The sequence below is a fragment of the Helianthus annuus genome, chromosome 5 (assembly GCF_002127325.2).
Source record: "Helianthus annuus cultivar XRQ/B chromosome 5, HanXRQr2.0-SUNRISE, whole genome shotgun sequence".
NCBI classification, from domain to species: domain Eukaryota; kingdom Viridiplantae; phylum Streptophyta; class Magnoliopsida; order Asterales; family Asteraceae; genus Helianthus; species Helianthus annuus.
Genome location: NC_035437.2, coordinates 445,001 through 461,588, shown reverse-complemented (window position 1 = coordinate 461,588; position 16,588 = coordinate 445,001). Strand labels below are relative to the sequence as shown.

The 16,588-nt window shown below is 35.4% G+C and overlaps 2 long non-coding RNA genes across 2 annotated transcripts; both read left to right on the top strand.

Annotated features, from left to right (window-relative positions):
- Positions 1-3,730: 3,730 nt before the first annotated feature.
- Positions 3,731-5,817, top strand: LOC110938394. Its single transcript, XR_002591357.2, has 3 exons — positions 3,731-4,277; positions 5,110-5,189; positions 5,628-5,817. It is a non-coding gene; the product is annotated as an uncharacterized LOC110938394 (long non-coding RNA).
- A 3,813-nt stretch (positions 5,818-9,630) lies between these two features.
- On the top strand, positions 9,631-11,721 carry LOC110938393. The gene is made up of 3 exons (XR_002591355.2): positions 9,631-10,181; positions 11,014-11,093; positions 11,532-11,721. It is a non-coding gene; the product is annotated as an uncharacterized LOC110938393 (long non-coding RNA).
- Positions 11,722-16,588: the final 4,867 nt, after the last annotated feature.

Below are 16,588 nucleotides of genomic sequence, written 5' to 3'. Positions count from 1 at the left end.
CAACAAGGTCATTATTGATGGTGGTATTTGTGAAGTGATGATGGGAGTTGAAAGTGAATTTGCCCCGGGTAGTGGGCTGTGGATGATGGAATCAAGTGATTCCAGAGCATCATAATTTGGTGTCCCTGTTCTTAAAACCTGTTCTTTTTGAGAAGAAGCAGGAGGAGTTTGAGGCATGGGTTGAGACCTTTCTACCATCTGCTGTGAGGTAGTAGCAGCAGTGGTTTCTAGTGACTTTTGTGTTGTCACTGGCAGTTGCTCTGGGATCTCATCTCCAGAGGTGCCTTTATTGTAGGTTTGGGGGGCTTTTGAATTTTCTTTTGTTTTGGTCTTTTGGTGGATTTAGGTGTGGGTTTCACAGCAGTTGTGTTACTGTTGTGATCACCTTGAGCAGTGGGCTCAGCAGCAGGTGCCTGAGGAGCAGTGGTAGCTGCTAAAGTCTGCTCAGGAACCTCTGCTTTTGTTTTGGAAATTTTTAATAGCCTTGTAAATGTTTCAGATGTAAGGCCATTTATTTGAAAAAGTGATCATGGCATCTGATGCACGCAACTGTTGAATAACATCTGTCCACGTGCAACCTCTGTTGTAAATCAGTGTTTTACACAAATAGAGGATACACTTTGGCAGTGGATAGATTTTACTATTTAACAGAGTTTTAATGCCATCAGTGCTTTGAACAGACTTTGAGGATTTATTGAAAAATTTAATTTTAAACTATTTTTAAGGTTATTTTTGATTTTTCTAAAAACATTTTTATGCTATTTACACATGTAACACAAGAAAGCTTGATTTAATCCATGTTTAGCATTCCAATCAAAGGGATCAAGTTTTTCAACAGTAGATGAATCCAATTCTTAAGTTTTTACATCTACCAACTGATCTTTAGGATGGACATGTTAGAATGAAATAACACCTTTTTAGAGTAATCCCCCCACAAAGTGGTGTCTGATGTCAAGTGATGATGGATGAATGAGATACTGGATTTTTGATGATATATTTCAGCTACTTGACATTCCTGCATAAAAGAAGTCTTTTGAGCAACTTATATCAAAATCCAATAACATATGTTTATGATACAATCAGTTGGACTTTTCAGCAACAACAATAGCATCATAATATTCTTCAATCAGTGGTTTTGGAAACATCTGCTGCATGTGTACAGTCAAAACACTAAGCTTATTGCCTAGGAATTAATATCCCTCTAATGTAATCTTTTCACACTCTTGGTGTCTGTACTTGTTTGAGTATGATGAATCTTGACAACCATGCTTCTAGCATATGCATTGTTCTTTGAGGACCCACTTTTTGCCAAAAGGATTCTCATCCTTCGGTTGTAGCACAAGTTTTTCAAGCTTGTTGTCACTGAACTGCTGAAGCTCCTCTTAAATGACAGCTACCCAACTTTCTCTCTTTCAGTGCTATAAGGCACATGACTTGTTGATGGAATGGTAGAAAGTCAGCAAGAAGACACATGTTTTAGGATAGCCTTTTTGAAAGAATCCCTTTTCATTGATGTTGCCAAGAAAATGGTGAAATGGTTGAATTTTTAAGGAGGATTGATGTTTTTAACAAGTGAAGCTGCAGATGTGAGTCATTTGAGCTAACCACTGTTGGTGACTTTGATGATCCAGCAGTGGCTTGAAATGGATGTGAGAGTATTTTTTTAAAAATGGGTTTGGTCAACTGATAAATTTTTTTAATCCATTTTTGAGGGATATTTATCAACAGTGGTTAGGGGTGAAGTCGTGGTAGAGTTTTAGAAAGCAATTTTGGTCAAACACTGTTGGTGCAACAGTGGATAAGCTTTGACAGAAGTTTTGAACATCTGCTGCTCTGATGAAGGAAATGATTTTGTCCTGTGATAACACAGTATCGTGTCCAACATCTGATAATGAGATATCTGCAAAGTAACATTCTTGACAAAACACATTTTAGAAGCATATTCTCAAGATTAACACATTAGCAGATTTTTATAGGGATTTGTATTCAAGGTTTTACTACTTATCTATTTCCTGTTTTAAATATTTGATAAATTTTGACAGTAGTTGAGTATCCCAGATGATGGTAACCTTTTCACTTTGACTACACATTTTGTGTTCTAATCCTTAGAGTAAAACATGAGTAGTCAAGAATTTTAAGGTCTGTTAGCAATCAATCTTTGATCTGTGTTAAAACAAACTTGAGTTTGACATGACCTTGACACTTGCACCATTTCCTTTTGATCTATTTTCAAGGATAGAAACACAAAAAAATAATAAGGGTTCTATATCCTGACATGTGTTTGAGACTTTTGCTATAAAAAACAAGTAAAAGTACAAAATGTATTATTCTTAAGGAAAAATAAAGAATAATATATCCTGTTTTATTTGAAGAAAACTTTACAAAAAAAAAAGAGTAATAGTTTTCTGATAAATAAATCAATTAGATCTGGTGTGTCTCAAGAGTTAAAGTAACTTCGAATAAGGTCAAGATCACTTCATTCTCAAGCTTAGGACAATGGTCAGTGGTTTGAACCAAAATTCTGTAACCACTGTTTGGTACCATTTCCTTGTCAGTTGATTGTTACTATGAGGAGCCTATTCACAAAGGTTTTGAAAGTTCTTTGTGAGCCTTATTACCATATGAATAATTTCTGAAAAATTTGGCCTATTCCTCTTTATTGAAAATTATCTAGAGATACTTTTGTTACCTGAACTTCCCTGAAACAATGATTCTGCATGGATGATTGATGACATATGTTTGACCAAAAATGTAGATCTATTTTTGGTTTTCCTTTTGTAGGATTAACCTGTGGACTCTTAAGTGTTTTAGATTTATACTCTTTTCTTTTGACATCAAAAGTTTTGAGATAAACACACTTTTTGAGTTTTTGTGATTTTTCTTCTTTTCCATTCTACACTTTCCATATATAAGTTTTGAAATACTTACTAGAAGGTTCCAAGGAAAGAATATTCAAATCCAAAATCATTTTTCAGTAATGTTTTGAGAGATTTGGTCATTTCTGCACATGCTTATGCCAAAATCCACATTACTCATGATCTGGATATTTTGACTTCTGATTTTCTCAATGTATTCTTAACACAATTGATTTTGGTCCTTTTAGAGGATTCTCAACCTGTTTTTCAATACATAAGATCTAAAATTGCTAAAGTTTTAATTTCCCTCTTTTTATGTTAACAAAACACTCAAGTTTTTATGAAACTAGGTTTTTGTTGACAAGAGGTTCACATGTTAGTATCAAAACATGATGGAAACAGCACAAACTTCATATCAACACTTGAGATCAATTTTGTAAATTTTACCATAGTTATCAGTCATATTTTCAGATCTGAACACTATTGTAACATCCGTCAAAATGGATTTCCGAAATCCGACCTGTTTTGTAAACTGAACCCGAAGCATAATAAATGAAAATTCAAATTTCTTAGTATCCGTGATTATAAAAAAAAAATCATTGTAACATCCAAAATATATGATCTACTTTAGTCACCTAGCCTAATATCGTTACTAAGAGTTATTTTATCGATCTCTTTTTAAAAAAAAAAATCCATTTAAATTATATATGTTCATCTTATATAATACATACGTGTATCTAGATATTATTTAAACTATATTATATTATGAGAAAAAAAAGGTACATATTGCTCTATACAATCTAAATTGGGATATCACTAATGTCGATAATTAAGTTACTAATTTCTAGTAATCTAAAAAAAAATTATTAAGGATTCTCTTATTTGTTTTTTTTAATGATATATAAAGATTGTCAAAATCAATTGGCCTTTCATCTCCTACATTTATGTAACCTGCCCTTTTCATTTCCTTTCGCCGCACAAAACAGCCAGTCACAGCGAAGACTCTCCTTTTGTCTATGGTCTTCCATTGTTTTTAAATCTTGAACCTAGACTCATTTTACCGTCATACAAACGAATCACATCCTCTATTGATATCACAATACACCGGAGTTTCGCCGGAGAATCGGAGAAGACGACCGGTTGTCGCGACCAAGTTACACTACTATCACCTTCCCTCCCCCACATCTCGACACCCAAACACTCGCAACACGTTTCGATATCCTAACACCTCACCTCATTCTGTTTCGACACAAACAACACTCACCGTTCTTTTCATATTACCCACACGCTCGCCGGAAAGGTCGGAGGCATCGCCGGAGACCGAGAAGACGACCGGAGATACCCTTGTTGGAGACCGCAAGTCGCCGGAGAACTCGTATCAATGTCGGAGCTTACGTCTGGATTCACGCCATTTCCGTTTCGGTATACCTTCCTCCTTTTCTCTTGCTTCTCGTTGATATGTGTTTAATTCTGATTATACATAACATAACAATCCATACGTTTTATGCTTTTGTTCAAGCCTATTCGTGTGGGTTCATGTAATAAAGAAGGAGATGTATGGATGTCATGTGTTCTTTTAAAATTTAGAAAAAAAAAACCAAATAAAGATAAGGTCAAAGATGTATTCAGGAATATTAATGTGGTATGTACAAAGTTGCTCTAAACCAGTTTCATGTACATGTTGTTGCCTTGTCCGTTGTTATATTTTTACAATTCTCTTAAAATAAATACAAGGAATAAACTATAGGTTACATATATTTAAAGTTTTATGTTTTAAAAGTATATAATCATTTCTGAATAAACTATAGATCATATATTTAATGCCTTATATTTTAGAAATTATATAACCACTTCGGAATCGATTAAATACGATCAAGAAATATTGTTAAACTCACCTAGAGTAGTAGAGATTACCGATTGATCAAGGTTGTTAGTTCTTAGATATTCTATATTAGTTAAATTTAATTCCTTTACTAATTTACCATATTTTGCTACTTCATGTTTTAAGTTCGTTCTTTTCTTCTTTTATAAAACCTTTATACTTCATTATAACCTCAACAAAATAATCTCTTATTCATATTTTATAATAAACCTCTAAATTACTAACATAAATAAGTTATCAATCTTATTTCTTTTTATAACCATAATAGCCTATATGAGATAAAATATAACATACAAATTATTAAATTGTAACCAATAAATTTTAGGGTTATATTAAACCTACAAATTTTAAACGAGTTCGTTATATATATAGGGTAATCGCTTACGTTCGACCCTTGGTTTTCCCAATCTTTACTCGTGCGTTTATTCAAGAAATTCTCATACGCAACCACTGTGAGTATACTCGTACTTTTCCCCTTTTTTTACTTTTACCACTTTTGGGGTGTAACATGTTTACCTATTGAAACTTACACATGAACTTTTGTCTAAACACATGAACATTCCTATAACATGCTTGTATATGTGATGACTTGATACTTTAAATTTGGGTGATTCTTATGTGTTGAACTTATCATTAACTTCGTACGAGCCAAACCTTGACATATGTAGCGCTATAGGATTAACGACCCGCCTCTACTGAAACTTTGGTTATGTCATGAGCAAGTTGCGTTTTCTTGGTTTGATATGTTATACACATGCCATATTTAATGTTTATCTTGAATCGCATGCTTGCTATGAGGAATTGTTCACACTTTTATCTTATGCTATGTATGTACCAAACTTGTATACTCGCCTTTGCTTTTGCATTGAATTATTTTAAACATGTTACAGGTTGATGAGGACGATGCTAAGAAAAGAAATAACGTTGATGCCTAGATACACATATAGACGTTAGGGTTTAATATGTTGTATCAAATTTTGTTATGTTATCATGTTGTTTCGTTAAACTTGTTGTATTTGAATCTCTTGTAATGTTGATTATTTGAAGTTATGAAATGAAATGAAATTTGGATTTTCTAAATATTGTCACAAATAGCGTTATGATGTCTCTAGCAATCTTCACACTTCGTCTCATCCCGATGTTTCCGCCATTGGTTGGGGTGTGACAGATTGGTATCAGAGCCATAACTATAGGGAATTAGGAAAAGTAGGAATGCTTTCACTTAGTCTATAGTTTTAGAGCCTTATTCGTATGCTTTGCTTGGACTACTACATGATACTTTATTTGTTACTTATTTATGCTCTTTTAAACATGTATGTTACTCATGTGTAATATTTGACATGTTATTATTACGCATTAATGCTTGTTTTATTATGTGTTAACACTTGTTTCGTTGTTCGATTCTTTATGTGTTATTCTTGACATATTTCTCTATGTGTTAATACTTGTTTTATCATTTCATTATTTAAGTACCATTCTTGATATGCTTTCTTATGTGTTTATACTTGTTTGTGCACTTCCTTCGACATACACTTCCCTCATGCATCTTACTTGACTATTCTAAATCCGTAAACCCTCACATTATACAAATGGGACGAATTCACCAAAATAGGCGTGAAACCCACAATTTGGTGAACGACGCTCAATCTATAAATTCTTCTTTTTACACGAGATATCGCCATTAAGCTAGGAGTGAAATCCACATCTTAATGGTAAATCTCAAATTTTAAATTCTAGTGGACCCTTGTCAACATGTCGAAATTTAAATTTTGACCCGACGAGTACCAACCACACTTAGGATACGAAATCATCAAGTTAGGGGTGAAACCCGCACCTTGTCGACTAGTTCCACTCCTTGATTTTTTTTTATTAAATTCCGCCAAGTCTCGAAATTTCAATTGATTTGAGACATGTAGTAACCGGAAGGGTAAATACCGTTAACCGACTTGTCGGCAAGAGTATTTCACCTATTAGGCCAAAGCATGCTCCTCAAATTCAAAAGACTTTTCGACCACTTTGGTTAGTCAAAGTTCCGTTTTGGAACACTCCAAACTTTGGTTAAACATGCGTTTCTATTATTCATTTTATACGATACGATCTTTCAAATTTGAATTTACTTTCGATATTCTCTTTTACACACACAACATATTGAATCTTTTCCATACATTTATACATATGCATGATTTCATATAATTTAAGTTCATAATCCTTGTAACGACAAGTGGAGACATGTCATCGAGATAGGAGTGATTTCCTTACCTTGACGATTAACTCCGCTTCTTTTCTCATCTTACAACGACCTCACCAACGGATTTGGGGTGATTCCCTTACTTAGGTGATCGTTACCAACGCTTTCTTTTAATAGACTATATTATGTAAACACGATCATGTTTATACCTAAATCATTTATCGTGTATTTCAAATGCTTCATTATTTAAACGTACCTCTTATTCTATAATCTAATTTCACCTCACTCGCATACACAAAATTTTAATGTTACCAATAAACGCGTGTTCCTCGATTTTCAAAATTTCACGAAATACTACTTGTCAGCCCGGTCGGTTTAATAAATCCATTGCCCACAAATTCACCAACCAACGTAAACATTGAAACACGCTCCTCTCACACCATTAAACTAGAGATTTTTATTCTCAATTGAGAATCAAATCAACTCTTTCGCACACACCTATAAAATATTACCAATATTATTCAATCATCTACAAAAAAAAAAAAATTTCCTTTTCAAAACCAATGAAACATTTTTTTTCAACAATCACTAAGTCCATATACCAAATTCCTTTTTTTAAAAGGATCAACTTTTCACGAAAATCTGTAAACTTCGAAACTTTCTGATACAAAGTTACTTAAAACGGCGCAAACTTATTAATCTCTAGAACTTTTCAAAACCTCATTCAATATGTCAATTAAATTCAAAACACGTGGACAAGGGAACCTCATTAGAACCAACAATTTTCAACTATGTAAATCCTTTTTAAAGCCATAGTAGCATTTCCATTCTTTTTACAAAGTACGTTTCACGTAACCAATAGACGTTTGATGCTCCCTTTACATTCACAAACTAGAGTCTGTATTTCGTGACAACTCGATCTATTTACATTCACAAACTATACACGCATATTATTTTACGCGTTTTAGTCAATGTTTCACAACAATCTCATGCGTGTCACTCATCCCCTTTTCTTTTATACTCAAAACTTTTAAATCTTTTACGCGCATAACTCGTGTATTTCGATTTATACTATAAGCAAAATCATTATTTCCTACACCCATACTTATACATTTTATGCAGTCACTTATGTTTACACTTACACACTTATGTTATACTCATGATTCAAAATTCATACGTTTTTCATTATACATACACTCACAAATATACATTTACGTTGTACTTACATTCATGTTTATACTACATTCATATTCATGATCATACAATTCATGTTTTCATTTACACTTGTACAACTTTATTTACACTTATATTCATACACATATATTTCATTCATACTTAAACCTTCATGTTTTACACCTATATTTACGTTCACATCTATGCTCATACATCGTATGTTCGCACACTAATACTTGTATTCATACTCATACGCTTTGTGTTTATGCTTATACTCATGTTTGTACCTACATTTATACTCATTTTTCATACACGTTATGCATATACTTTTACTCATACTCCTGACATGCGTTTTGCGTTTATGCTCACGTGCGGGTTCATATTTAAACTTATACTATACTCATGCTTTTTACTCAAAAACTTATACGTTCGCACCTGTACGCGAGCGAAACCCGAGAGTTTCGCTTACGTTGGTCTTATACTATTTGGAACGCGAACATGCTTATATGTTACAGTTTTATGCGCACCCAATCTTATTTTCAAAATTTATGTATACCTTGATTCATACGCAACTAGTACAAGCTATGCAGATCATGCGACGATTGGTATAATCGCGGGTGCACACGGGATTATAGTAATGGACGTATGAGAATCATAGAGTGTGCTACTGCGTATGGTAAGACACGGAACGTAACATGACACCGAATACGAGACGGAGGTAATATGGTCAAAACATGGTGGATACGCCGCTGGTACATCCTATATATAAGTGTTTTCACCATGTTACTAAACTTTCGTAAAACGTGCCATGAGAAATTCAGTGTTTTGCAGACCTTTTTGGACCTTATACGAACTTTAAACAACTCACGAACGCGTTATATCCGATTATTCACGACGAGACTTCATTCTTAACACACTACTTTCGTCTATCCGGTACTTATGCTATTCTTATACTCGCATTTGTGTATTTAAAATCAATCATTCACTTTTACACTCCCATTATTCTCCTTTATTCTCTGTCTTTTATACGAAGCCCGTTCACGATCAAGTTTCATCTATTTTCTCTGTTGAATCTTTGGTTGTCACATTTCCAAAACTCTTCCTCTTAGATTTCGAGGACGAAATCTCCAAAAGTAGGGGAGACTGTAACATCCGTCAAAATGGATTTCCGAAATCCGACCTGTTTTGTAAACTGAACCCGAAGCATAATAAATGAAAATTCAAATTTCTTAGTATCCGTGATTATAAAAAAAATCATTGTAACATCCAAAATATATGATCTACTTTAGTCACCTAGCCTAATATCGTTACTAAGAGTTATTTTATCGATCTCTTTTTTAAAAAAAAAAAATCCATTTAAATTATATATGTTCATCTTATATAATACATACGTGTATCTAGATATTATTTAAACTATATTATATTATGAGAAAAAAAAAGGTACATATTGCTCTATACAATCTAAATTGGGATATTACTAATGTCGATAATTAAGTTACTAATTTCTAGTAATCTAAAAAAAAATTATTAAGGATTCTCTTATTTGTTTTTTTTAATGATATATAAAGATTGTCAAAATCAATTGGCCTTTCATCTCCTACATTTATGTAACCTGCCCTTTTCATTTCCTTTCGCCGCACAAAACAGCCAGTCACAGCGAAGACTCTCCTTTTGTCTATGGTCTTCCATTGTTTTTAAATCTTGAACCTAGACTCATTTTACCGTCATACAAACGAATCACATCCTCTATTGATATCACAATACACCGGAGTTTCGCCGGAGAATCGGAGAAGACGACCGGTTGTCGCGACCAAGTTACACTACTATCACCTTCCCTCCCCCACATCTCGACACCCAAACACTCGCAACACGTTTCGATATCCTAACACCTCACCTCATTCTGTTTCGACACAAACAACACTCACCGTTCTTTTCATATTACCCACACGCTCGCCGGAAAGGTCGGAGGCATCGCCGGAGACCGAGAAGACGACCGGAGATACCCTTGTTGGAGACCGCAAGTCGCCAGAGAACTCGTATCAATGTCGGAGCTTACGTCTGGATTCACGCCATTTCCGTTTCGGTATACCTTCCTCCTTTTCTCTTGCTTCTCGTTGATATGTGTTTAATTCTGATTATACATAACATAACAATCCATACGTTTTATGCTTTTGTTCAAGCCTATTCGTGTGGGTTCATGTAATAAAGAAGGAGATGTATGGATGTCATGTGTTCTTTTAAAATTTAGAAAAAAAAAACCAAATAAAGATAAGGTCAAAGATGTATTCAGGAATATTAATGTGGTATGTACAAAGTTGCTCTAAACCAGTTTCATGTACATGTTGTTGCCTTGTCCGTTGTTATATTTTTACAATTCTCTTAAAATAAATACAAGGAATAAACTATAGGTTACATATATTTAAAGTTTTATGTTTTAAAAGTATATAATCATTTCTGAATAAACTATAGATCATATATTTAATGCCTTATATTTTAGAAATTATATAACCACTTCGGAATCGATTAAATACGATCAAGAAATATTGTTAAACTCACCTAGAGTAGTAGAGATTACCGATTGATCAAGGTTGTTAGTTCTTAGATATTCTATATTAGTTAAATTTAATTCCTTTACTAATTTACCATATTTTGCTACTTCATGTTTTAAGTTCGTTCTTTTCTTCTTTTATAAAACCTTTATACTTCATTATAACCTCAACAAAATAATCTCTTATTCATATTTTATAATAAACCTCTAAATTAATAACATAAATAAGTTATCAATCTTATTTCTTTTTATAACCATAATAGCCTATATGAGATAAAATATAACATACAAATTATTAAATTGTAACCAATAAATTTTAGGGTTATATTAAACCTACAAATTTTAAACGAGTTCGTTATATATATAGGGTAATCGCTTACGTTCGACCCTTGGTTTTCCCAATCTTTACTCGTGCGTTTATTCAAGAAATTCTCATACGCAACCACTGTGAGTATACTCGTACTTTTCCCCTTTTTTTACTTTTACCACTTTTGGGGTGTAACATGTTTACCTATTGAAACTTACACATGAACTTTTGTCTAAACACATGAACATTCCTATAACATGCTTGTATATGTGATGACTTGATACTTTAAATTTGGGTGATTCTTATGTGTTGAACTTATCATTAACTTCGTACGAGCCAAACCTTGACATATGTAGCGCTATAGGATTAACGACCCGCCTCTACTGAAACTTTGGTTATGTCATGAGCAAGTTGCGTTTTCTTGGTTTGATATGTTATACACATGCCATATTTAATGTTTATCTTGAATCGCATGCTTGCTATGAGGAATTGTTCACACTTTTATCTTATGCTATGTATGTACCAAACTTGTATACTCGCCTTTGCTTTTGCATTGAATTATTTTAAACATGTTACAGGTTGATGAGGACGATGCTAAGAAAAGAAATAACGTTGATGCCTAGATACACATATAGACGTTAGGGTTTAATATGTTGTATCAAATTTTGTTATGTTATCATGTTGTTTCGTTAAACTTGTTGTATTTGAATCTCTTGTAATGTTGACTATTTGAAGTTATGAAATGAAATGAAATTTGGATTTTCTAAATATTGTCACAAATAGCGTTATGATGTCTCTAGCAATCTTCACACTTCGTCTCATCCCGATGTTTCCGCCATTGGTTGGGGTGTGACAACTATAGGTGTTTTATGTATGATATCACTTGTTATGTGAAGTTTGTGTGTCTTATGACATCTTGGTTGTTTTACAGAGTTTTTGAATAATCACTTTGAACATGATTTCTCGTTGCTATGTTTTTCAACTAAATACAATCAACCTTAGTATCAATGAATTTTTGAGCTGAACTGTTATGTCAAATTGACTGTTAGATCGAATTTGACTGTCCAAGCTCTGATACCAATTGTTTGGATCGGAGGCTGTCATGATTGTGTTTGTTTGTGTAATTTGAACAAATCAATAGAGATGAACAGAGTTAAAGTGCAGCGGAAATGAACAACAAACTTTGTAAACACAATCTAAAGAGAAAATAGTTTTGATAAACACATGATTTGCATTAGTCGAAAGATTATAAAGTAAATCAAAAGATTACAAAGCATGTTTACAAAGCTAAGCTCCCCCTCAGCCTGGTACCTCAAGGATGGTTGCACAAGATGAAAGGATTGGACTGGATGAGAAGAACTCACTCAGTCAATCAAATGTAACAGTATAGGGTGCTATTACATTTATAGGCAAACCAAACCACTGAGGCATCTCAGCTGACGTCACCATGAAAGCGACATCTAACAAACTAACAAACTCTATCTACTGTTCTATAACAACTGACCATACAGACACTGATTGCATTCTAAACACTGATGTATAACCACTGATTCTACATTCCACTGATGTAGTCAACCACTGTTGTTTGAGCAACAATGCTTTCTTCAAAGGATGATCAGACCTTGAATAGGCATTGCTTTAATTCTTCAGCAGTGCTTGGATTCCGTCAGTAGATTGAGCTTCAATCTTTGTGCTTCTTCAGTGCTTTGACTTAACAGTAGTTTACAAGATCAGCAGTTGTTGATAAGGGCAGTACTTGGAGCATATCAGATGTTGGAGCCACTGTCAAGGGGAAAGTTTAGTGTAAACTGCTGCTTATGATGAATCCACTGTTGTGAACCAGTTTTGGCTTTACATCATCTGTTCCTCTGTAGGGTTCAATCCCAACATCTCAAAACTGGACACCACCTTTCCCGCCACAATAGCATGGGGGACGTTTATCCAATCACACCACCACAACTTCCGCCACAAGCATGTTTTCTTTCGACCACTTCTCTCCCTTGGCATGATCGGCTTGGCCACCCTGGCGCTCAAGTCCTAGATATTCTTAGTCGCAAATTTAATTTTTCTTGTACTAACGACGATTCGTCTAAACTATGTAATTCATGCCAGTTATCTAATAGTAAACGATTACCTTTTTATACGTCCAGTTCCTTCACTTTTTCACCTTTTGACATCATCCATTGTGACCTATGGACCTCACCCGTTGTCAGTAAAACCGGTTACAAATACTATATGGTTTTAATTGATAATTTCTCACACTTTGTTTGGGTATACCCGTTAAAATACAAATCTGTAACATACCCAACATTTGTTAAATTTCACCGCTTGATTTTAACCCAATTTAATCGCCACATAAAAACTTTTCAGTGTGATTTGGGAGGGGAATTTGACAACAACCTGTTTAAAACATTTGCACATCAGAACGGACTTCTATTCCGTTTCTCATGCCCCCAAACATCCTCCCAAAACGGATGTGCAGAATGGATGATTCGCCGTTTAAACGATATCATCCGGTCCCTGCTTATTCATGCTTATCTTCCTCCATTCTTTTGGGTGGAAGCCCTACATACGGCCGTCTACCTTCACAACATACTTCCCACCAAACGCTTAAATTTTTTCACACCCACCTTCGCCCTCTACCTTTGCCACCCAAGCTACGACCACCTCGAGTATTCGGGTGTGCCTGCTACCCAAATACTTCCGCCACTCAACCTCATAAGTTGCACACTCGGTCCATCCGGTGTATTTTTCTAGGCTATCCTCCGGATTTTCGAGGGTACCGGTGCCTCGTTCCATCAACGGGTAGGGTTCACATATCTCGTCATGTTACTTTTGACGAGTCAGTCTTCCCATATGGCCAGCCCCAGTCCACAACTCCCTATTCCTTTTTGGAAGAGCCCATACCTCCATCTTTTACCTTTGGTACCTCACCCACACCTCACCCCAATCAATCTGGCCCCACACCCGCCCCCAACCCACCACCATCACCAGCTACAACTCAGTCCCCCTGCCCACCTCCACCCGGACCGGTCACTCCCTTCCCTCTCACGTACTCCCGACGACCCAAACAGCCTGCACCCACACATCAACCTTCAACATTCACCCAAACAGCCCCGTCCTCCCAGCCTACCCCTACGGCCCAAACCAACCCAGTCCAATCCTCCACCAACGTCCACCCTATGGCCACTCGCACCAAAACCGGCTCCCTTAAACCTGTTGACCTAAGCCATGCATTCGCCACTGCCCTATCCACGGTCCCCAGTACCTATGCAAAAGCCTTTGCCGACCCGAATTGGTTGCATGCCATGCAAGAAGAATTTGACGCTTTATAGGAAAATGGGACTTGGGAATTAGTTCCACGACCGGTTGACAGACCGATAATACGATGCATGTGGTTATTTCGGCACAAGTTTCGATCCGATGGGTGGTTAGAAAGGTATAAGGCACGGTTGGTTGTTAATGGTAAGTCTCAGACTGTGGGTATAGATTGCGAGGAGACATTTAGTCTGGTTGTTAAACCGGCTTCGATTAGAACCGTATTATCTCTTGCGGTTTCTCATTCTTGGCCCATCCATCAGTTGGATGTCAAGAACGCTTTTTTACATGGCCAACTCAATGAGACAGTTTTCATGCATCAACCTCCCGGTTTCGTTGACAAGAGGTGTCCTGATTTTGTGTGTCGTTTGAAGAAGTCATTATATGGGCTTAAGCAAGATCCTCAAGCTTGGTACACTTGATTCACAACTTTTATTTTGAAGCAGGGGTTTCGGAATAGCTTATGTGACAATTCTTTGTTTATTTATAAACATGGTCCTGACACTGCTTATTTGTTGCTCTATGTTGACGACATCGTCCTTACAGCTTCAAGTACTGCTCTTTTGGATAAGATTATTCAGGTTCTTTCCCGTGAATTTGCAATGACGGATCTTGGTGATTTACATTATTTCCTCGGGATCAAGGTTACTCGACAAGGTGGCGGTTTATTTTTGTCACAGTCCCAGTATGCAAAGGACATTATTTCTCGGGCGTCTATGCAATCTTCTAAACCATGTACCACCCCGGTTGATCTTTCGGCAAAGCTTAGCGCTACTGAGGGTTCTTTGTTCCATGACCCGACGTTATACAGGAGTTTAGCGGGTGCCTTACAGTATTTGACTTTCACTCGTCCGGACATTTCTTATGCAGTACAGCAAGTTTGTTTGTTTATGCATGAACCGTGGGATCCTCACTTTCTTCTCATGAAACGCATACTTCGTTATTTACAGGGTACTTTGGAGTATGGTATTCATATTCTTCCCAGTCCTGCCCACTCTCTAGTGGCCTATTCAGATGCGGACTGGGGCGGTTGTCCTGACTCTCGAAGATCAACCAGCGGCTACTGTGTGTTCTTAGGGGACAATTTAATTTCGTGGTCATCCAAGCGTCAGGCAACTATTTCACGGTCTAGTGCTGAAGCAGAGTACCGAGGTGTAGCTAATGCTGTTGTCGAGGCTACTTGGATTCGGAATCTGCTATTCGAGCTACATGTTCCTTTGCAAAAGGCTACGGTCGTTTATTGCGATAATATTTCTGCTGTATATATGTCTGATAACCCTGTTCAGCAACAACGAACAAAACATATTGAAATAGATATTCACTTCGTTCGTGAGAAGGTCCGTGTCGGTCATATTCGAGTGCTACACGTCCCCACAGATCTCCAGTACGCAGATATCTTCACAAAAGGCCTTTCGAGACAGCTTTTTCAGTCATTTCGATCCAGTTTGGGCGTTTGTGTTCCACCAGCTCAAACTGAGGGGGGATATTAGCACGGAAGCTTCTAGATAGATTCATTTATATTTAGAATAGATATTTACGATATATATGGTATTGTTATCCTTTCCTAATTATGGGTTATAGTAGGGTTAGGATTCGTTCCTATATAAAGGGTCTTGTATTATGTTTTACGATCATCAATTGAATAATACCATAAACACTTTTATAAAATTGTTTTCATATGTGATGATGATTTAAACACAATACAAGTCTTGTAAGAGGATGATTTCCAAGATAGTTTTCTCAAGAAACTAAGTTAAGTAACAAGATTTATATAAGCTTGGTTCTTACGTAAACCAAACTTGTTTTTAATGGTTAAACAAATGTAGAAACACTTGTGTAACAAAAAGATTACATAAAGAAGCATTTTTAGAAAATGTGTTTGGAAGTTGTAAACTCCAAACTTCTTTAAAAATGAAGTTTTTAAAGAAGTAAATATATTTTTAAGGGTAACAAGGCTTACTTAACAACATAGTAAGTTACTACAAGTTTTTGTAAAAGTTCAAGTTCATGTTATTATATAAATTGCATGGTTTTGGCACTAGGTAAGTGTTGATTGAATTGTTGATTGTTTGAGATGATTTTAAAAAGAAAATGATATGCTTTGAAAGCATGGACACCTCCATTTTTAGGGGAAACTATGGCAAAATTTTCTAAAAATATAAACACTTAGAAAGATATTTTCAAAGAAATATTTACAAGTGTATTTTAACCATGAGTTTTCAATAAAAACTTTGCCATAATTTTTGTTGCCAAAAATACAAATATTGGAGGTTGGTTTTTATAAATAAAAGTGACTAGATATATATATATATATATA